This window comes from Peromyscus californicus, unplaced genomic scaffold (assembly GCF_007827085.1).
Source record: "Peromyscus californicus insignis strain IS unplaced genomic scaffold, ASM782708v3 Scaffold_24__1_contigs__length_46423439, whole genome shotgun sequence".
In the NCBI taxonomy this organism is placed as follows: Eukaryota; Metazoa; Chordata; class Mammalia; order Rodentia; family Cricetidae; genus Peromyscus; species Peromyscus californicus.
The window spans coordinates 40,187,158-40,209,434 of record NW_026294535.1 but is presented as its reverse complement, the minus strand read 5'-3'; the positions used below and the strand labels follow the sequence as shown (position 1 = coordinate 40,209,434).

The 22,277-nt window shown below is 37.8% G+C and overlaps 1 protein-coding gene across 5 annotated transcripts in view; it reads right to left on the bottom strand.

Moving 5' to 3' along the window:
• The window catches only part of Tafa2 (TAFA chemokine like family member 2), a 446,228-nt gene that overhangs the window by 12,365 nt on the left and 411,586 nt on the right, over positions 1 to 22,277 (bottom strand). The gene's annotated exons all lie outside the window — the stretch shown is intronic.

Below are 22,277 nucleotides of genomic sequence, written 5' to 3'. Positions count from 1 at the left end.
CCATCAAGAATACTTGACTTTATCCAGACACACCAGAGCCAAGATTACCAGAATACGGGGCAGTGCCAACACAGACAGCGGATGCCAGTGGCAGAAGACAAAGGATGAAACTCAAGGAAATGCAGGAGAGTTTCACACCTTTTAGAAAAAGCCCAGCAATGGGAGAGATGCACCACTCATGGCTTCCCAGTGCTCCTTTTCCTCCACATTGTTCAAAACCATGTGTTTTTTGTCAAATATTCTTTATTAATTCCATATAACCCTATTAAGAACATCACTACTGCCCACACATTTTTCGCCCCTTCCAAATCTGTTGCCAGCTACTAGTTCTACCATCACTGTCATAATCAAAGACTGGTCCATCGGGTTTATATATGTGCAATAACTCCTTGATTTTTCTTGTCTCTTGTATCTCCTCCTCCTCTTTGCCATCATCACCAAAAAAGGAAAGTCTATAATGGTGTCATACTACAGAAAGAAACCTGAAGCTATGAAACAGAAAATCCTTCGGTATTAGAGCATCCCACTGGTTTCATCAGCCCTTCTTCCCAAAGCCTTCACAGGTACACATTTAATACTCTCCTAAGTTGTTGTACCCAATTATGTCTCTGTCTTAATGCACATTAAGCATCTGTGTTTGATCTAAAGCCCTAAAAAATGAGATAGTTTCATGATCCATGTATTCAGAACTTTATCCATACTTTAGGCATCTTTCACAATCATAAGATGATTTAAGAGCTGTGAGCTCTTGTAGAGTAAGTACACTAACACATACATCTTTTTTCACAACTAATCAGTATTCCAGGCATTTAAATGACCCCTTATACTTATCAAATGAAAGACTAAAACATGGATGGATATGTACATGGATAAATTAATGAACAAATTAATGAATGGATATATATTTTATATATGAACAAAAGTGATAAGCAGCTTCAGAAAGAAATAGAACTACTATTTGGATTCTCTATAAACACCTAGAGGCATGATCAGGTGACCCCAAAGGCCACTTTCTCAGCTATTAATTTTTCCAGCATTATTCCCACAGTTCTGTATTTTTAGAATTTGAAATTATAGATATCTATGGGTCCTGACATTCAACTTCACTTTTGTACCTCAGATATTTAAATGTATTCTCATTTGGAAAAGGTCTGGTTTTTAAGACAAAATTAATTCATGAAAATAATAATGCAGGAAGATAATAGCAATCTGTGATGCTTTAATTGGTATTAGGGTAGCCACTTGGGATGTGGAAAATGTCCAAATGGATACATCAAGGTTCATACTGGCATATTTATTACAGTTAATATTTCAGTTATGAATTATCCTACTTTTAAAAATGCACTTCTCTCTTGAGTAATTTCCATACTGCTGTTTAGCACTGACAGGGAGTTTTTCTCACAAACTATTTTGTGGTGGCAATTATCCCACACCTAGGAGTCACAGGCTCACTTGACCAGTATGGTGGTGCCATTGAAGCAGCGTCAAGTTTCCTATAGTGGAACATATCAAGCAAACGATAAAATGATTGACTCAGTGCGTCTCCATCCAAACAATACTCTTCATGTAAACACATCCACAGACAGACAGGGAGGGAGGGAGGAAGGGAGCAAGGGAGAGAGAGGGGGAGAGAGAGACAGACAGACAGACAGAGACAGAGACAGAGAGAATGAGAGACAGAGAGATAGAAACAGAGACACAGAGAAACAGAGAGAGAGATTGAGAGACTTGCTATATTTACTATTCAGGATACCTGACACCTCCCTCCAACCCTCCCCATGTACCCTTTCTTACAGTCTATCAAATTCATGGTCTTTATTTAATAGTTGTAACCCTGGCTGGCTGGAACTCACTGTATAGATCAGGCTGGCTTGTAACTCACAGAGATCCACTTGCCTATGCCCCCACTCCCCGACTCCCCCACTCCTGAGTGCAGAGGCTAAAAGTGTGCACCACCATACCTGGCTAGGTTCATTTCTCTTTGTTCCTTTGCCTTACTCGTTTGGCTCCTTTTGTACATTTTACTAGTCTATCATGTCTTTAGTTGGTTTAAATGTCACATGATCTTCTATGACATTCCTATATCTGTGACAGGTCAGCAGTTCTGTGGTTTCAGTTTGGTGCTGTGGGCTATTTCTGCTTTTTTGTTGCTGTGCAGGCTACTTATCACCTTGTATGCCTGGTTTGTTTTTTTTTTTTTCCTAATTGTATGCTAGGTTTTGTATTTGCAAAGTTATAAAGTTATTGTGACATCAGGGCTGTAATTTTCCCCAGAGAGGAAGTATATTTGCCTTTCTCAATGACATTTCCATAATTCATGTTCATATCAGGGTGATTCAGAAAGTACCCTGGGAACATCGTTCTGCTTCTCATGCTTTCTTATAGTGCAGCACAGGAGCATTCAATCAAAAATGAGCTCAACAGGGCTATCTGCTTGGTGACTGTGGACTACTATGACAGTCTCCTGGGGTCTGCCAGGTCTCTTTTAACCTTTAGACTTCCTTATGTTGACACTGACCTCCACAGGTTAGGATACTCCTAGAACCAGACTGCCATCTCTTGATTGTCATACTTCTCTGTACTTTTCCTTTTCTCTCTGAGTTTTTGGTGATGGAACACACACAATTTACTAATATTATCTTTGAAAGAATGTGTGGCAAGGTACTTTGAAGATTTTTACTTAATCATAACTAAAAGAGAAGGGCAAATTATGGCAGCTCAACTTCTTTGAGGAGCTTGGTGTTGGTAAGTCATCAAGTACTCTGCAGTATTTCATTGCAGTATTCACAGTATTTTCTTTGGCATTCTCAACTTCCTTGATAACAACACATTACAACTATGTTTGGAGCAGGTCTAGCACAATGGTGTAAGTTAACTGTTAAGTGCATCTAGGGCAACCATATTTTCCAATTTTCCTGAGATTGTCCTCCTTTATAACTGCTTCCTGAATTCCTCTTATGCATATCCTGAAGGGATTTCCTAGTGTGGATAAGGAGTTCTCTCATTAACTGAATGAGTAACTATCCTTTTCATGGAAATTTGCGTTTTAGTGAATAACTCTTAGATACTGATGTCATCAAGATATAAACATAAGGATTTTTGTGTTTATGGTGATCCCCAAAAGAGTATTCCAAGAAGCATATTGAGTATATGGTACATATCATATTGAGTTACTACTAAATTTTTAAGGTTAGGGTTGAGCAAGCATTTCTGGTTTTAGCACTGTGCTAAGTTCTTCAACATTTCTATCATAAAGATGAGACGTGGAACTGTGATGTGAAAGGCTGACTGCAATATTATCAGCTAGTACTGGAGCCCAGGGTCACTCCAAGAGCCGCATTAAACTGATGGCACATTCTATTACCTTCAAGGTAAATGATTTATTATAATAAAGAGGTCAAAAAGTCCTCTTACAAAAACCTAGACCAATTTTAAGGCCCAGTGATATTGGAATTTGATATTATCTAACACACGCTTAGTTTCTCAGCTGGGTTTTACAATTTTTTCCATCATATACTATTAAAATTTTTCGTTAGAAATTTTCATAAAATGAAAATTACATGTGGATTTCAACTTCCTCATTTTTCCTCTTTTCTTTCTTTATTATGGAATTAATTAAAAGTTGGTTTAGATGTAATGTTAGCCTGAATGTTCATCTACTGATGATGATTGTCTATAATAATGATGAAGACAGACTTTCAGCAGGCAATATCTATAATGGAATGATGAAGAGTGTGGGTTAAGAATATCTAATCATGGGATTATCTTGAATTTTTAGAAATATTATATATATATATATATATATATATATATAGCAAAAAACTATCTACAATAGAACTAATCTCTATTTCATCACACTGCTAAGAAGAATAAATACAATTATGCTCCCAATAAGAAATTAATCCACCCATTCAAATAATTTCAAATCTAACTTTGAAGTAAAGATTTTCAAAAACAGTAAAATCTACCCCTTTCAGATTAGTCTCATTGTTCCAATGCTGTTACAAAAATAGGAAATCTAATTATATAATATGGCATTCAACATAGATATGTCATTGACTTTTAAAAATTCTATTATTGTCTTTTACAGAGTTAGGCATTTCTTGTGAAAAGTATGGGCCAATACTTTATTTTTTCTAAGTTATATCAGAGTCTGGGAAAACAAGTAAGTCGTTATATTACACATACAAATTCTAATGCAATTTTTCATCACTTAAAAGCAAAACACATTTCAATTGAAATGTACCGTTTTAAAAGAATCACTTAGGTTTTATTTGTTCTTCCATAAACAGAAATTATTAGCCTCAGATAATTGCTGAATATCTATACGCACTTTCTGCATCAGTTTTTACTGGGCATTTTTGTGATTTAGTGAGAACATTAATGTTGTATTAGTAACATCGAAATGGGTAAGGGTGGCTCAGCACTCAAGTAAACAAACCTTTCCCAAAGTAGCAAGCACTCCAGGCCAGCATCATCTCACACTGCCCCAGGCAAAACAACACAAAAAGTGAAGATTCAAATGAAAAGCAGGTACAGGAAAAGCCTGGCACATAGCCATAGCGTACTCTATCCCCAGTTAACAAAACAGTTTAATCATAACGAGACACCTTTGTGAGTCTGCCTTGGAATTATCCTAAGAAATCCTTATAAAGGTCAGCAATTGGAATGGGCAGAAAAAGGATATTTACTTCCCTTTATAGAGCCTCAGTAAGATGCAACTGAAAAAGCGATGCCTGGTGGCTAAAAAGGACACAGCAATGTTTATGCTCCAGAAGCATACTTCTTCAAAGATGAGTCTTACAATCAAAAGCATAATAGGTTTGACCCATCCCACACTAGTGGTGGGAATGTCCCAGATTATGTGGCCATTAAAACACTGCAATTCACTTTTTCCATATCTTTGGTGAATTAAAAACAACAACAACAAACATTTTAATAACATTCATGCATTTATTTATTTCTTGGGGGGGTGAGTACATGCATACATATGAGCTCCATGGCATGTATGTGGAGGCAAGACAACATCTTATAGAAGTCAGTTTTCCTTTCATCATGTGGGTATCAAACTCAGACTATCAAACTTGGTGACAAGCACCTTCACCTGCTGAGGCACCTCACCACCCTTGATGAGAATATTTTTGTGGTTATTACAAAAGGGACTGAGTATAATTCCCAGTGAGTCTATACTTTCTTTGAAGGGCCTTGTTTAACTATGAGTTTAAGTACTGAAAGGCACCCTGAGACATTTCTACAACTGTATATTTAACAAGATTTACTACTGTTGAATAATAATGTTCATACTTTATTTATTGGGAAACTGGCTTATTTTATTTTATTAACCAATTAAAAACTTACTTGATTTATGTACTTCCCATAGAGATAAGCCCAAACAAGTGGCCAGTAACTTGTTTTAAGTAACTCCTGAATGTTCACTGGTTTAAAACACCCAAGAAACACACATGGTATTTAAATAATTATTCCATCTCATAGATGAGTAAGGAGTGCAGGTGTGAAGTGACTTTCCCACGGTCAGAGGCTAATGTTTAGGTGTGGACCTGATTGATCTAATTCAAAAATCTGGATTAAAGGTCTGGGACTTGTTGCCATCCAAGCATGAGCACCAGATTTTGATCCCCAGGATGCACATACAAAAGCAGAGTATGCTAGTGTGTGCTTAAATCCAAATTCTGAGGAGGCAGAAACAGAAGGATCTCTGGGGCCTGCTGACCAACCAGTCTAGTTGAATCCACAAGACCTCTGTTCAGTGAGAAACCCTGCATTCTAGTTTCATTTCTCCTGATGTGGAAAATTTTATCACATCACCAGATCCCATGGTGGGGGTGGGATGTCAAGGAAACAGGAACTTAAAACATCTATCCACATTACATCCACAGTCAAGAGCAGAGAAAAATGACCCAAACCCAAGGAAAGATGTTCACTCATGATCTGAGTCTTTCCACATCAATTAAAGTAATCAAGACAATCTCCCACAGACATTCGCCGAGGCAAACACTATGTAAGCAATCACTGAGATGCCTAATCAGATAATTCTAGGTGGTATGGAGTTGAAAATCAAAGTGAACCACCACACCCTTCACCAAAAAGTGAAGAGTCATTCCATATTTATGTTCACACAAGTTCATGGACACCTGCGTGCATATGCACATGCACACACACACACACACACACACACACACACACACACACACACACGTGCATACACACAAAAGTAAAAATTAAGAGAAAGATTGGGTTCATAAACATCAAATTCATTCTTGAAGACTTTCTCAAAGGAGCATACCAGCCATTTTTCACCAAAGTAAATGAGACTTGTCAGATGGAAAGGTGAATGTTATGAGAGATGAATAGATAGTACCTTCCAGAAATGTATCCATTTTTAATCTCTACAGTAGAGCTAATGATATTCTTGAATCTATTCTGGAGACCACTGCGATTTAGGGAGGTTTTTTTTTTTTTTTTTTTTTTTTTTTTGGTTTTTCGAGACAGGGTTTCTCTGTGTAGCTTTGCGCCTTTCCTGGAACTCACTTGGTAGCCCAGGCTGGCCTCGAACTCACAGAGATCCGCCTGGCTCTGCCTCCCGAGTGCTGGGATTAAAGGCGTGCGCCACCACCGCCCGGCTGGTTTTTTTTTTCATGAAAAGTTTATTTTAAGTCAACATGTGCTGTTCCTCTTTCACACAAGGAATATGGCTCTGTGCTTACACTTAAGGTTAAATAGCCAGATATGAACCTCCTGGATTTTTCTTGTTCTGTTCTACTTAATTTTATAAGAAGAACTGACTATATAAACCAGACTGGCCTCAGATTTGTAATCCTTCTGCCTCTGCTTGCTAAATTCTGCGATTACAAGTGTGTGCCCAGATGCCTGTGATGCTAGTATGCTTTTATGATGAGAGTTCTTAGCTCTGATGAATAGAGTTTGAGAAAAATTAGATATCTTCTATTATGGTGTGCTTTTAAAAATATTATAAACATGGGTCTTCTTGGAAAAGATCATTTGAGATAATTTTTAAATGAATTGTTTCCTTTGTATGTTCTCAAAGACTTCCCTTCCCAATGCATCTGACATTGTATAGAGGCAATAAGAGGCATGTAAGCCACACCTGTAAAGAAGGAATAAATAAAAGCCTCGAGTGTACACACTTCTTAGAATGGGCAATATCCAGCACGCTGGAAACAGTGCTGGCAAGATGTACAGCCCCCAAAACTTGCATTGACTGCTGGTGGGGAAGCAAAATGGGTCTGCTCCTCTGGAATGCCATGTAGCAAAGATAAGCACACCCTCACCACATGACCTAGCAATTCTGCTTCTTGCTAGTTACCCCCAGATGCATAAAACGATCTCTTCATGAAGACACGTAAACCAAGGGTATTTATAGCAGGTTTATGAATAGTTTTCGAATTCTGGACACAGCCAAGTTTTCCTTTGGAAAGAACGTGATAAATAACTTCATCCAGAAAGTAGAATGTCATCCAGGCTAAGGAGAAAGGCAGTATCAAGCTATTAAAGGCATGCTATAAACTTGACTGCATGCAAACAGCTAAAGGAAGCCAAACTGAAATGGCTACATAGTGAGTGATTCCAAGTAGATGGCACTCTAGGAAAAGAAAAACAATGGGGATAAAAGACCAGTGCCTGCTAGAAGTTTGAGAGGAAAAAGCAATTAACACAACACAGAGGACTCTTAGGGCCATGGGAAAGGTCTCCTGTGACAGAACAGAAAAATGGATGTTTGGCCTTATATATCTGTCTAGACTCATAGCATGAACAAAAACAAGGACTTGGCATACTGAATCTTCTCTAATAGGAGACATCTCTGAACCTTCAGACCAAAAGCTAAGGGTAGGTTTGTTGCTTCAGGGCTGATCACTTCTGATGTTTTCCTCCAATCACAGTAACAAATAATATGCCCAGTTACATATACCCCTCAGCCTTGGTTCTGGAAATAAGAAGAATTGCCCCTGGAGACCAAAAGCCACCTATGATGATGGCTGACCGAGACCAAATCTTGTTTGTTTTAACTATAGAGATTCAAAAAGCTATTTTTCTTCCTTTTGCTGTTCAGCCTAATCTACTTCAGAGTGTAACCTGTTAGAACACCACTGAGAGCAATTCCCACATAAAGCCTTTATCTTGCTTAAGTAATTTATCCCCAAGATTTAGCACAGACCCTGACATCAACTAGGCATTCAAAAATGTCTTAGCAAATGAAAAAACTCTACTTATTCACTATCATAACAACTTGAAAATAAAGGAAAATATCTCAAAACCCAGGGGAAAGAATCTAACAAACTGCATTAGAAAATTCTAGAATTCACAGAAATTCCAACTCAAAATAACTAATGAAAAAGTATTGATATATGACTGTCTACAATGGAGTCACTATTATAATCACTGATTACACATTTAGTAAAAACATCCCACTGCTGTGGATGATTGATTGATTGATTGATTGATAAATAAAGTGCTGATTGGACAGTAGACAGGCAGGAAGTATAGGTGGGAAAAGGAGAGAGGAGAATTCTGGGAAGTGGAAGGCTGAGGCAGAGAGACGCTGACAGCTACCACAAGGAGAAGCATGATGTAAGATACCGGTAAGCCACAAGCCACATGGCAAGGTATAGATTTATAGAAATGGGTTAATTTAAGATATAAGAACAGCTAGTTAGAAGCCTGGGCCATTAGGCCAAACAGTTTAAATAATATAAGTGTCTGTGTGTTTATTTGAGTCTGTGTGGCTGCCAGCCCGGTTGGGACTAGAGATAGCTCCAGCTACATCCCACCAACTTAAGCCCAGGTGGGACTAGAGATAGCTCCAGCTACATCCCACCAACTTAATATATCATGGCTGGCTGATATACATAGAAGGACTGACCTTTTCTGAAAAGAAAGGAGGAGAAGAGGATGTGGGTGAGAGGGGAGGTTAGGGGGAGGAAATTGGAGGAAAGGAGGGAAGGAGGGAGGGGAAACTGTGATGGGACTAGGGAAAAATAATTATTTAAAAATAAATATAAAAAATATACCCTCACAAGAAACATGTAATATGTAATTAGACATTTGGTCACTGTAGACCAGCCAACTTGACACAATTATAATTAGCCATCAGACTTGACTTTCTAAACATGTATTTTTTATATGTGGATGAATAAACAAAGCCTTTGAAGGACTGAGTGTCAACCACAAAACCTCTTGAAATTCTTTATCATGAAATCTGCAAGAGATATTTCTTCCATGTTCATCCTCCTTTCAAAACATGCAAAGAAGAAACCAACATGTGCATTTGTAAACAGTGATTAATTTATCCCCCTGGATTTGGATATGACTCTCCTGTGCTACAGTAAAAGATGTAAATGAGCTAGTGTCTCTGAAAAATTAAGTATGTCTATTCCAAAGCAAAAGATGTACAGTCACAGAAGAGTGAATGAAAAACAGAGCATGTCCATAAGACAGTTCAGGAGTGACAGGCATTTAACTGTGAATAAACACGGGGTATATTCACTAATTTTCCAAGCTCTCCATAGCAAAGTTCTAGCGGCAATGCCCTGGAAGGGCCACACATATAATGTAAACGTTTGTCATGAGACAAAGTGGAAGGACACTTGTTGAGGTAAGGCTGAGAGAACCACTGTGCAAAGAAAATGGGGGAACGGCTGTCGGGATTACAGCACTGCAAACTTCCAGTATCCATGCTCAGTGAGGTGGAAAATGAACAATTATTGGGGTACAATTTGATAGTGTCTCACTCTCTCTGTATTTGCTGTATGCTCGGGACAGATAAACCCTCAGTATTATACTATTGCTATTGAAGATAACTCTGTCATGATGTAGGATTCTTATACCTCACATGTGTAAACACATTTTTCATATTCTCAATATTTATCCTTACCTATAGTATAAAGTAGTAATGTGGTACCGCATCACTGGATAGGATCTCCTTAGACCATTAACAGAGGTAAAAACTGAGTATGTTAAAAGTTATCATTAGTAACTTTTATCAAACTTTGTTCATAAGCACATTTCCTCATAACTCATCTAAGAAACCCGAAAGCTACAACCTGGAGGCAAATGACTTATGTATGTGGTTCAAATCAGCATTATGCATACAGACTGCACTTTCAACAAGTTCATCTGTGAAATTTAATCGCAGAGAAGGTTTGACAGTCTGACCAGACATTTAGTAATCTCACAAACTGATCCCATGTTGTAATTGAAGCTGGGAAATTGAAATTTCCTATCACGATACCCATGCAGATTTCTCTGACTGTGAGACAAAGTATCTTTTAAGAATACTCAATTTTATTTCTTTCAAGATAGAAGAGAAGCACCATACCATATGAGTCCTAGAACCATGCTGAGCAAACCAACACCCCCAAACAGCCTGACCAAACCAGGTCTCCCATAATCAGTCTTGTCAAGTCCAGAATGCTTTAAAGAAGAGACCTGAAGCAGAGATTGCAATCAATAATTTGCAAGCATCCTTTGAGAAGTGAATCTCTTCTCCTCCTCCTGCCTCTCTCTGTCTCTCTCTTTCTGTCTCTGTGTGTCTCTCTGTCTCTCTCTGTCTCTGTCTCTGTCTCTGTCTCTGTCTCTCTCTCACACACACACACACACACACACACACACACACACACACACACACACACCTTCTCATCTAAAATGTCAGTTTTCTATTAAGATGAGGAAGAGAGTGGAAATGAAAAGCAAGAGTATAATATGTTTGTCACCAGAAAAGACTCAGCAATAGAAGCCAAGTTGAAAATGCCAAGAGGAAGCAGGCGCTTGATAAAGCAAACCTTTATTGACTTTGGGTGAATCTCATCATACGTTATGGCATGTCAACAGCCATGCTTAATAGAAGCAAACTATTGTGAAACTGAGTCTCATGAGTGAGAGGTGTGTCAACAGTTAAATCATCTGTGTCTCTAGAAAGTTAACTGTTACAAGTCCTATTTCCTAACTTTCTAGAAACTACAACAATTTTGATATTTGTGTTTTAATCCAAATACTCAGAAATTTGAATCTTATATTGTATACTGTATTTCACCAAAGGTCAGATTTTCCTGTACTGTACATTATTTCAAGATTTAACTGCTGCGTGAGTTTAAAATATTGACAGATATGTATAATATTCAATGTTCTTAGGCATTGAAGAGATTCTTTGTTTTCAACTTATAGTTATTACTGTGGCCCCAATTTTTCATATTTCTATATACATAATCTCTCACCTTTATCTTTTCTCCTCCTTTTTAACTCTCTGTATCTCATATACATGATGATACAGTACATACATATAGTGATGATAGAAAATTTAAATACCGTCAATGTGTATTTTGGGCTGCATTTATTCACTTGCCCTGTTTATTTTTCGATATAAATAGTTTGTAAATATGAAAATAGCTTAATTTAGAAATCTATTTGTTTCACAGAGGCAGCTTTTCTCTTATGGAAATATAAAATCAAGCATAAAGGTAAAAAAAAATCAGTTAAATATTCACACCACAGAATAATACTTGGTTTACTTACTAGATACTATGGGGACAATTTGGCAAACTTCTTCCTTGAATGACATCACAGCTGTTCCCAATGTCTACACTTAACTTATTCCACATCACCTGTTGAGTGTCTTTGAGAGTCTTGATTGAAATATTCCTCCTGGGAAAGCTTTACTGGTGAATTGTTTCAATACAATCCATGGAATATTGATTTCCCAATGTCTGTTTTTATCCCTTGGTCTGGATATCACACTATCAACTAGATTTCTCTACTTGGAGTCTCTGTCAATGACTGTCGCCAAGGAATCACCAAAAGGTAAGTAAATGAGAAATAGATGAGTCTGGAATTTTGCTTTTACTCACGTCTTATATTCATTTTAATCATCAACCCTCTTGATTCTCCTCCTCCTCTCTCTACACACACAATGCCACCACTCTCCTTAGTAACGTTAAGCCCATATAATCTTGTACCTCCATCTGGTCCTATATAGTTGAATATACTTAACTGTAAGCCAGACCTTTCTCCTTCCCTAAACTCATAAGACTCTTTCATAGCTCATCTGTGCCTAGAGAATAAAATCCAAATCTCTCACATAGAAACTAAAGTTTCTCATAACACATTCTGGTTGCTACTACTCTGCTCCCTGGAATTCCCAGTCACCCACTTCCTTTCACGTGTTACCTTACCCTGAGAACGAGTTTCAATTCCAGAATTAAGACTTGATCTATCCTTCCAAGCCTTTGCATAAGCTGTTTCCTGTCTGTATTAATTACTGTTGATCTAGTCAACTCTGAATTTTTGCATATCACTCAAGTCATAAGTTGATAACATCCAAAGGTGAGGAACTTCTTGTTTCCCAAGGCAGTCCATTCATCAAGAGCTAATACTGAATATGTTATTCAATGGTCTTGGCTGAAATTCCTTATAACCACACAAATATTTTTTTCTTTCCTTGCTATATCTTCCAATGATCAAAAACATATTATTTTTGTATTTCTATTCTCAGAGGTTAATATCCACAAATCCAACACATAAATCTTTTTCTTACCCCTTAGGGTGAGAAATTGGGGTCTGGAATTTTACTGGGTATGCCCAGCTGAGGTGTGATCATTCTAACAGTAAGCCCAGCTCCTCCCTTCATATAAGGCACACCTCTGCCCAACTCCATGGTTGAAAGACACATTTGACAAGTTGTGGATCATCCAAAGGGAATTGCCATTGTCTGTCTTCCTAGAGAGATGAGGGATTTGGGACACAGTTGTGCTTTCATGCACCACCTGGTCATCATTCATAAAGCATTCTGAGCTCATTGGGGAAAAATACCTTCTACTTTACTTAACTGAATCTTCTTCACCCTACTCACCAAAATAAGAATTTTAAGTTGCACGGGAATTCATTCATCGGTGCTTTTAAACTCCCTGTGCAATTTGTAAAGTGTGTGAGGAAGGAAGGAGCTTTGGTAGAATATATACAATGCTGTAATCTGCACAAAGGCATATGTTTTTAAGTAGGAAGTTTGTCTCCCAACATAAAAATAAAAGCTTAAGGTCTCCAAAGTGTGTTCCCTTCAGTACAACCATCTAATCATTTTCTTTTTTCTATTTTCTAATCATTTTCTTTTTTCCAATGTATTATTTCCTAATTTCAATGTATTCTTTCCTAATTTCATACATTCACATATAAGATATTTTGGACACATATATCCTCTAGTGCCCTCTAATCTACCCTCCCACTGAACCTTCTGCTCCCCAACAACTCCCCCTTTTTCATGTGTCATATCTCCTTGGGTTTTTTCTGAGCAATGAGTGTAAGGAGGATGCCTGTATGGGTGGAGGATTCTTCACTGGAGCACAGACAGGTAACCAGAGGTGACACTGTTGCAGAAGTTGACTTCCTTTCCCACACTTCTATTCTTCAAGTCCCATAAAGTCCTACTCTTCTTTCCTTAGGTAAATATACCTGGGGAGTCAAAAATAAAGTGTTGACTCCCCAGGTATATTTACTTTCAGCAAATATTAAGTCTAAAATGTTTTTTAACTAATGTGACAGAACTTTGGCCTTTGGCCATAACATAAGAGATAGACCTGGGATCATCTCCACATATTTCACAGGGTGTACTCCATGGCCTAAGAAATTCCATCAAAATTCTATGACACCCAACCAACATGACATTACAGTGTGTGAATACTTACAATTAACTTTGAGATCATAAGCACACTCTTTGGAGTAACATTCCCAAATATACATGTGGCTCAAATAGCATGGAATCATTTCCATCTTCTAGGTGCTTCATAGAACTAATTGGTGCCCGTTGTTCATTTTGTTGTGAAAATGTAGGCCAAGTTGGAGAACTACAGCTCTGGTGATGTATTATCTGAAGTGTTTGCACTAATTTCCAATGACTCTTTAAGCAAATGCCAAGGCAGACACTCTTACTCCTGTGAAATTACTGTTTATGAAGTAAGCAGCTCTCCAATTTTAAACACCAGATTTAAAATGTACCTTTGGCTGATGCTGCAACCTGAGCACCTAACTGGGTTCCTACCTGCTTTGAACACAGTGTCTAATTGATGTGAAAATTGTACACACATTAATCCATTTCTGTCTGAACCTCCTTATTAAAAACCTAATGTTATTACCATGATTACCAACTTCCTTAAGTGTTTTGCTTCTAATTGCCTCCTCATTTGAAATTTTAGCTTCTCTAGCATGAATTTCATTCACTCAATGTCTGCCTTTCTCATTATAATAGTAAAAATGTTCACCTACTCTTAAGTAATATCAAATGCGGGGCTGGAGAGATGGCTCAGCAGTTAAGAGCACTGGCTGCTCTTGCAGAGGACCCTGGTTCAATTCCCAGCACCCACATGGCATGGCATAATTGCAGCTAATTCCAGTTTCAAGGGGATCGGAGACCTTCACACAGACATACATTCAGGAAAAACATGAATGCATATGAAATAAAAATTATTTTAAAAAGTTAAAAATAAAAATAAAAAGAAATAGCAAATGCAACATGTTATAGCAGATTTTCCACTGTGGTAAATATCCTAGAATTAGTGAGTACTAAAGAAAAATAGATAGGAAAAAAAGACACTCTTTTCACAATTCCTTCCATGTCACCTCATGACAACTCCCATTTTCTACATGTTTACCACGCAAAATTAAGTCAGTTGTGACATGCTTAAGACGCCTTTCTAACCTTGAAGTCTAACACTTGCTCCATCCCTGACACAGGTATCACTGCTACCCCTTGGGTAGAGCTTTCCCAGGACAGCTGCCATTTCAGGGACCTTAAATTGTTCTTCCATCTGCTTAGAAAGCTTACTCTCCAAATGGCCATGTGAGTCATCCACTCACCTTCAAACAGTCAATCAAATATGCACATTTGCTCGGCACTTTCCATTTCCCCTCCTTTCCCCCACTGTGACCCAACACCACCAACTAATACGCTATTTATTTCACCAGTTTTTTCATTTTTGTTGCCTTTCATGTAATAGGTAGGATCTGCTGTATCTTTGCCACCCAGACAGACAGACATATTGCCTTTCCTATCCTGTGGTTCCTCAAAGAAGCAGTAGTTTAAGCACTGAGGTGGAGGTTATAGATTTGCAGCTACAACTGAGTCTGCTGAGCAGCCAACCTTCAGAGAAGACTACCCCCATTAGGTAGTCCTGATGTTGTAACTATTTCATCCCTTAAAAGCACTTGACAATGGGCAGGGGAGTCAGTTGAGATACAGCAAAAGAGGGAAGCAGAGGAAAGATGAGGCACAGGAGAGGACAGAGATGTTCAGACATGAGGAGGCTGTGGTAGGCCACCGATCCCTCAGACTAGGGAGGCAATGTGATGAGAAAAACCGTCATCCTAACGGAAGTGATGGAGGCTCTGGTAACAGACATTCCAGCCCTACTGTCCTCAAGAACCAGAGTATGCTAACTTGAAGGAACTTAGAAATGGGTTCTCCCCAGACTCACCACAAGGAAGCACAGCCCTGTCATGGAAAGGTGATGCCCACCCTTCAATTCTCCCTTCACAAAACCCAGACAACAGATACTGTGTGCCACCTGTTCCTAGATATATAATCTACAGACAATTAACAGGCATGGTATTAAGTCACTGAAACTTCTTTTAACTTCTGTGGCAGCAACAGAAAACTAATACAACCTAGGAGAGCACAGGCCCTGAGGGCAGAAATGTTTAATTCTTTGGTTTTGTTTCATTGGTGTCTTTACTTGGAACTTAGAACAACTCTTCAAAACAGTAAACAATACAGCACTTTTGAATTAGTATTTATTTGCCATATGTATTTGCTTCCATAAAATCTATATCTCAAAAGTAAATGAAATGTTTACCCCAAAATATATTGAAAACTGGTATTAAAGTGTGTGAACTGGATTGATTTGAAAACTCTTTATTAAGGAGTTAGCATCTCCACAAGTTCTACGGAGCAAGATTCAGGAGGGAATCAAATATCGAGGTGGTACTTTCTAAGATGCAGAATACAATTTGATCAGCAAGTGATCAAATCAGTTCATGGGGCTGATATTGGAAGAAATGAGGGCAAAGAGGGAGAGAAGGGGGAAGGAAAAAGAAGGAGAAAGATTAAAAGGTAAGAAAGAAAGACAACCAAAAGTTCAGAATCCAACTTTAACTGCAGTCTGGCACATACAAATGTGTGTGTGTGTTGTGTGTAATGGGTCAGAAGATAAGATATATATCTTACTGTAGGTGCCATAATATAATTGATAAGCCACAGCCCTACAGGTCATTTGCCTTTGTGCTGTAGACTGAGTGCAATTTAGGCCCTGACTGGTAGAGAGATGAAGACAAATGGATGGGGATGTGCTGGATAAAAGCAGGCTGATCAAGAGAGGACCACGCTATTCTAAATGTGTATTTACATTTGCCAGGCAAAGTGAGCACTGAGAGCGAAGAAGGCATACAAACTGAGTTGTCTTTATGTAATGAAGTAAACTTTAATCTTCATGCTGTGTCCTTCCTTTGCCTTCGGTCTGGAACAGTACCCATCTCCCCTGTGTAGATTTACCAAGGCTGAGCCTTGATATAAAATCCAGCTTCATCTGGAAGGGGCAACTTGAGGCTGTGATCAGCAAAACTCACAAGAAGCTGTTTCCTTCCTCCGTTCTAAAAACTGGATTTCTCTGTCTTCTGAGGTTAGCCATGTACTAATGTCATATTAATTTAGCTGTGAAGGAAGTTAGAAATGTCCTTGGTACATACAGCCAGAGAGCTTGGCACTGAATCTAGTTTGACATCTTCATGCCTTTGAAGATGACAGAGCCAAAGCAAGGATGTTGTTAGTCTATTATTTTAATAATATTAGTCTCGACACTATTTGCCATTGAGTCCAATGTCCCCTCTATGAAGGATGCTGCATAGGGATAAAGAAAGAAACAATACTGCAAACTATTCATTTCTCTGTCTCAAGTGTATATGACACTTGTGGGCAAGGGTTATTCCATATATCTCTGTGTTATCCATATTGTCTAATATGGTTGGCTAAGGTAACTAAGTTAAGTAGGGTTGATATAGTACACCGTAACAGCTAAGTCAATGCTGTATTTGCTTTTGTGTTTAAATTATAAGTATTGTTACCATGTGATGCACTCTGAATTCTTCACAGTATTGTTACTATGTGATACGCTCTGAATTCTTAACATCTGTTCATTTTCACTGTATCATCTTTAAAAAAAATCAATTTTGTTTAAAGGTATATTTAAAAAATACAGAATTCCTATCTACTTAAGATATTTTAAGTATATGAATAAGGATAAAGTCACTCCAATTAGGTACAAATTATGACCCAAGAATTCATCCTATCCATAGGAAAAGTAGCTAGACTTTGGATACATGATTCCCAGAAGGAATATTTCTAATGACAATATAGAGTCACTTATAAAGTAAGTTTTTTGTCATGTTTTCCTTAGATAAGAATCAGACCTAAGAGCTACTGACCCTTGTGTTTTTGGAGCGTGATGTCCATACCAACAGATAAGAAATTGAAATTCTAAAGCAGTACATGAGTGCCTTAGATCTTCCACAGAGAAAAAAATATTTCAAAACATTAAAAGAAATGAAGCATTGTCTGTTTTTTCCTGATGATCCCCACGGTGTTAAAGATATTTTCTCATATCTTACAAGTTCTGCAGCACCTTTCCCCCTGCTATTTTGTATTGTATAATTAGCATATAATTACATGCTCTTTTACACTGGAGAGGCTATTCTTTTATTAATGACTCTAAAAAAAGTTCCTCACTATTTATCTTTGAAAGTGAGTTTAAAATAAAAGGCTCACATGACTTTTCCTTTCTTTTTATCTTAAATCTTAAAGGTACTGCAGGAGATACTTTTGCATGTCATAGATGCTCCTAATTTTTCTCCTTTAGCACGAGAAAGAAAAAAAAAGAAGATTTGGAAACAGATGTTAACGTCTTCTATGCTCTTGAGACTAAAGGGGTTTGAGAACAAAAATTTGATGTTGTCTCAAAGGGTATCTGTTCCTTGTCTTCCCTCTTTTCTGGGACAGAAAATAGGTTGGAACAAAAACAAAGCTGTCTGAGCCGAGCATGAAGGTAGGAGCAGGCATAATTCACATTTGTAGTAAGGCCAATGAGGCTCCAAAGTAGTCAGATGAACACAGCCAGCCCTGATTTGTAGTCAGTTCTGGAAGATGCCATTTCTCTCTGCTGAGGCCACGCACACTCCACCGCTGGATTTGGCTGACTGCTCTCCCTCCACTGTGAGACTTGCCCGAGCATTCCAGATTGGATATGGGCAATTATAAGGGAGGGTGGACATTACTGAAATTTTTAATCCTTTCTCCAGCCATTTTGCTTGCAGTGAAAAATCCCATATGACCATCATATTTTGCCTTCCAAACACATATATAGCTTTGGGCTGAGAGCAGCTTGCAAGCTACTTTGTAACCTTTTCCAGTTTTTCTTCTCAGCATCCTTTTGCATCCAGAACCTGCCAAATCAGGGATAATGACTTCATAGGACTCTGGCAGCCCCAGCTTCCTTATTCAAGATTGTCAAGTAAACAGCGGTAGCAATGAACAAAATAATGACTTACGCTTCTTAACAATAGTATAACTACTTATGCATGGAAGAAATCACCTCTGTCCAATACTCATTCCCTGGGTAGTACTATTGTGCCCCAAACTATCTAAAGGATGTTTTTTTCTTCCCTCACTTTTTTACAATATTTTAATGGGAAAGGCAGAGCTCATGGCATTAAAAACTTTGACTTTTTAATGGCAATATGGCAATATTTGACGAACTTGTTTTGTGAATTCAACCAATACTCATTCTTATTTGTGCAGTTTTGACTAGCCAGATAGACTATCACAGTATTCGGTTAATTGAAAGTATCTAAGTGTGTCCATGTTTTACAAGTTTTTTTTTTCCTTAGGATTGGAGAGATAGCTCAGTGGTTAAGGGCATCCACAGCTCCTACAGATAACCAGAACCCAATTTGGGTGACCCTACACCTGTAACCCCAGCTCCAGGGGATCTGATGTCCTCTTCGAGCCTTCTCAGGCATCTATGTTCACATACCAAAACAAACACACATATAAATACACTTAAAGAAAATTTTAAATTATTAAAATGCAAGAAAAATTAAAATATTTACTTAAAACAATTGAGAATAAAAATGGTTCTTATAAAAGAAACAAAGGGAGAAATAGTTTACTTTGATAAATCAAAAAGTTCCTTCTTTCAAGTCATTCTCTATTTTCCCTTATTATTTTCTTTCTAGAATTAGAATCCTAGCCTCAGAATCACTAGAGATCTTAGAAGCAATTCAATCTAAGCACCTACAACTGTATTAACCCAAGACAGATGATGGGAACTCACTTCTCCCTTGGGCACTGGGCAGATGTTAAACACTGATAAACACCGTTAAAGTTACTGCTAGTGTTCAAAATAAGTCCACAAAGTTCTTACTGTAAACCTGGCTTCTGATGTCCATTTTCCAGTCAGCGGAGATGATGGAGGCATGGAGCAATCTAACTCCATAATTTGCAGCTATTGGGCTCATTTTTGCTGCCCCGGCCTCCCTGAGCAACAGAACCAGTTGGATCTCCCTTCTGCCACTACAGGTACCAGCTGTTGGATTAACCCTCAGATGCTTTAAGAAAACGACATGACAACTATAGATCATTTCCCTGGCACTAGAGACACTGTCAGTGTGGTCTGAAACAATTTTCTATCAGATTTTGTGTTTTCACAAGTTTCCAGGAACTCTAGACGACCCTGCAGAGGAGGACTTAAGCCATCAACCTATCAGAGGGACTAGTATGATTGATGTTAAGAGACAAGGCTGCAATTGGTTCAAAACATAAGCATCAATGACTGTGTTGGGTCCAAACACCAGGGCTATATAAGCTTGCTTCTTAGGCTCACTTATTGAATTGGCTGAGAAACAACTCTCTGAGCTTCCAGCCCTGCTGTTACATCCCATTCAGTGTGAGGCTTTTCTTGAGTAGTCTTTTCTTGTCTACTTTCAGTAGTGAAGGTTGAGCTGGTAACATGGAGAAAGAAGCAATAGAGGCAGATGAGCAATGGCAATGGATGTGAAGCACAGAGGTGGCCAAGCAGTCCGGGTGGCAGTTGAGTTGTAGAAAGGGGAAGGTGGACATTTGACTGACAGCTGGGGAAGCAGTTTGGGCATTCACAGCAGAAAGATAAAGGACAGAAAGGGAGACATAGAGGAAGAGGAGAGGGGGGAGTAAGAGAGAGAAGGAGAAACTAAAGAAGGATAAAACGATACAAGGACACACAGAAGAGAAACTCAAGGCTGGCTTGAGTGCTGTGAACAGTTGAGGGCTATTTGCTTCTGCTCCTGTCTGTTCCCACCTGCCTATGGTCACCACTTGTAGCTACCAACTATAGACACAACAAAAGCTACCAGGGACCTGGTCTTCGAAGAGCTTCCTGCTTGGCTACAGTTTTTTTTAATCCCAGGACAGCAATGTAACCCTCAGCCTGATGATGGGTGACAATACATTCTCTAAGGTCCTCCATTGCCAGCTCTTCTTAGTGAATAAATGAAAGAAAACCAGAAAGTATTGTCCAATGACATGTAGTGCCACACTACTAAAGCAAGCTATGGGGTCTAGATGTGGTGTTCCTGCCCAGAACCACTCATTCTTTTATCGGTCTTGTTTCTGTGTATTGGAGTAAGTTCCATGAAGGTGAAGCTCAGTATTAATTTTGGATTACTGAGAGTTGGCCAACAGGGAAAGAAATGACACCCTCAGAAAATAATTTTTTTGAGAATTTCAACAGCATTGTCTTGACCTTTTCATTTCAATGATCCAGAAAGTTAAATATATTCTTAAAGGTCTACCTCATATAAATAGAACTGTAGGAAAATTTAATCATTATCACTTAAGAATATAATAAATCATATGTTAAAATTAAGTTATAGTTACAGATTAAGGGATCAATTTTGAGAATCAGGCTGTGGGGCTGAATCCTGGTCCCTCAGTTAATTACCATTATGACCTTGTGAAGTCACTTAACTTTGTGAAGTATTGGTTTACTCATCAGTAAAATGGAGACGAAAATATCATCTTTGTGGAGCTATTAAGTGGAGTAAATTAGATAATGTATTTAAAGTGCCTTGTTCAGTATGCAGCATATGTTTATGGGTCCAATAAATGTTAGCTTGCCCTTGTCCACTGAAGTAATGAAAACATGGAATGGCTGTAGAGAGCTCACCTTTTTTACTTACTTCTCTTATCAATGTGTTTCAGAATCTCAAATCTTTAGCAATTTCCCATTAGTCTTATTTCTACTAGTATGAGGGGAAAATAATTTCATGGTAATAAATACCTTACAAGAAAATTTTATATTGGCAAAATGTTAACAAATCAGAATGAATGAATTAGAACTTTTACAAGCCCACTGAATAATAAAATTATCTTAACTGATCATGTACTTGGCATATTTTTGGAAATATTTCCCAAAATTTAGCCAACAAATTAGAATCAAGAATAATTGGCAAAACAGCAAAGTATGTTTTTTATCTGTGCTATTCAAAACATGGACACATCTGTATACATCTAGCATCAATACATTGATGACATTAATTGACAGGGTAGAATTTGTTGGAATGACATCAATTGAATAATTACTTGAAGACACTCAGAAATTAAAAAAAACTTTCATGTCAAATAAATATTATTATCTAGCTTGGTGTTACTTTTTATAAAATATGCTTATACCATTATTTTGTTTTATTATTCTATTATTCAACTATAGTCAATTGCCAACTTTCCTTCAAAGAAAATTGAAAAATATAAAATTTTAGCTTTTAATTATACTTGTAATTATATATAATTATATACAACTTTTACTTATATATAATTATATTTAAAATGGAAATTAAATTCTTCCAGTCCAGAAAATTCATGTAGTCAATGGGGAAATAAAAAATAAAATGACTTCTCATCCCTCTCCCATCTTCCAGCAAAGTTCTCCCTGTCCTAAGCATTGTTTTACATTGATCCTGAGATTCTAAATTGCCTTTCCATTACCCATTGCAATGACTACAACCCTTAACCCTTAGGAAACTAGTTAATGGTCCAAAGCTTAGGAAGATCAAAACAATCATCACTTTTACAAAACAGAGAGAACCTAAGTTGTAAACAGATATGGAGCCATATGTAAACTATTCAGTCTTTTTCAGAATTTATTCCCATAACTCTTCAGCTGATGTGAATAGGG